This window comes from Saimiri boliviensis, chromosome 18 (genome assembly GCF_048565385.1).
Source record: "Saimiri boliviensis isolate mSaiBol1 chromosome 18, mSaiBol1.pri, whole genome shotgun sequence".
NCBI classification, from domain to species: Eukaryota; Metazoa; Chordata; class Mammalia; order Primates; family Cebidae; genus Saimiri; species Saimiri boliviensis.
Window position 1 is genome coordinate 48,550,321 of NC_133466.1, and position 2,033 is coordinate 48,552,353.

At 44.5% G+C, this 2,033-nt stretch overlaps 1 non-coding gene across 1 annotated transcript; it reads right to left on the reverse strand.

Annotated features, from left to right (window-relative positions):
* Positions 1–563: 563 nt before the first annotated feature.
* Positions 564–670, reverse strand: LOC141582113 (U6 spliceosomal RNA). Its single transcript, XR_012514944.1, has one exon. It is a non-coding gene; the product is annotated as a U6 spliceosomal RNA (small nuclear RNA).
* Positions 671–2,033: the final 1,363 nt, after the last annotated feature.

Genomic DNA, 2,033 nt, shown 5'->3' on the forward strand with positions numbered 1-2,033 from the left:
TGAAGTACTTGCCTACACCTATGTCCTGTATGGCTTTTCCTATTTTTTGTGTAGATTTTTTTATGGCATTAGGTCTTATGTCTAGATCTTTAATCCATCTGGAGGTAATTCTACCGTAAGGTGAAAGGAAGAGGTCCAGTTTCTGCTTTCTGGACACTGGTAGCCTGTTTTCCCAACAACAATTATTAAACAAGAAATCCTTTTCCCATTGCTTGTCTTTCTCAGGTTTGTCAAAGATGAGATGGTTGTAGATGAGTGCCATTGCCACCAGGACCTCTGTTCTGTTCCATTACTCTATTTCTCTGTTTTAGTACCAGTACCATGCTGTTTTGATTACTGTAGCTTTGTATTATAGTTTGAAATCGGGTAGCATGATGCCTCTGGCTTTGTTCTTTGTGCTTAGCATTGTCTTGGATATCCACACTCTCTTTTGCTTCTATATGAAGTTTAAGGTCGGTTTTTCCAGTTCTGTGAATAAGGTCATTGGTAGCTTGATGGGGACAGCATTGAATCTATAAATTACTTTGGGTAGTGTGGCCATTTTCACGATATTGATTTTTTCTACAAATATGCAATGCTTCATGAATTTTTAAGTCCTCCTTGAGCAGGGGCCATGCTAATCTTCTCTGAATCATTCCAATTTTAATATATGTGCTGCCAAAGTGAGCACCAGTAATGTTGTTTATACTGGATATATTGCCTGTTAGCTCCTGCGATGTTTTACAATGATTTTTGGCCTCCTTGCATTGGATGTTGACATACTTCTTTCAGTCAGTGAACTTTGTTTCTACCCACATTCTGAATTCTACTTGTATCATTGCAGACATGTCAGCCTCTGGCCAGTTCTGAAAACTTGAACAGGCTGAACAGTTGATGTAATCATCTGGAGGAAAGAAGGCATGCTGACATCTTGAGTTTCAGTGTTCTTGCACTGATTTTTCCTCATCTTTATGAGCTTATTCACCTTCAACCTTTGAGGTTGCTAACCTTTGCACAGGGTATTTTTATTTTATCATGTTTGATGATCAGGAGGGTTTGATTGTGGTTTAAGGTAGAAGCAGGCAGCTGCCTTTGGTTTCGGAGGATTTCAGTGGGCCAATATTCATCTCTCAATTCCTGGACTGTGTGCTTTAATTCTGGAGAACTTATATTGGGTCTCAACTTTTTTCTGTGGCTCCTCGAAGTTTGGAGTCTACTGCACTGAAGGAAGCAAAGTGTGGCAGGTGTTGGCAGAGTGCTAGCAGATGCAAACCTGCCTGCTTCCCTGTTGGCATTTGCCCAGTGGTGGAAGTGGTGGAGGCAAGACAGCTTGGTGGCGGCCAGAAGACCCCTGCTGTGTGTGCTGTTGCACTGGAGGTAGTGTTGGTTCAGGCCAGGGTGCTGGCCTGTGCATGTCTGTGTGCCATCTCTGTGACCCCCTAAGCAGCAAAGACCACTCAACGTATATTAGCATTCCCTTTTCGTGCACAGAATTAGCACAAGGAGAAGGTGTTGGCAGAGGTTGTGATTTTGTTCCTCTGCCTACCATGGCTCTTTCTTCAATGGGAGTTGGTGTGGGTTGAAGTGCGTGCTACATTCCCATGTGCTAGTAGGGCAAGTGCAGCAAAATCCACTCATGTAAACACACACCAGCAAAGTGATGTAGGACGTTTTTGTATAAAGAGCTTCAGTATGGAGAGGCAATGTAGAGGATGCTGCGTGCCTGAAGGGTCCGCTTTGCTGCATCTCTTCACTGCTCAGGCATGGTCCACTGGCACAGAAACAAAGGTGTGGGCAGCTGAGAGTGCCCTGTAGGCAGGCGTGGCCAGGCTGGGGCCCTGGGAGAGGCAAGCAGACTAAGGAGTGCTGAGGTCAGACCAGCTTCATCTCATGTGCAAGAATGCCCAGTAGATATCACGCCTCAGATAACTCTCTGAAAAGTGAGGCCCCAGCACAGCACAGCTGCTCTACAAAAACGTGGCCAGACTTTTTAAAGCAAGTCTCCTTTTATTAATAGGGAAAATCTCATACCTGATCTCTGCTGGGCAATCTTC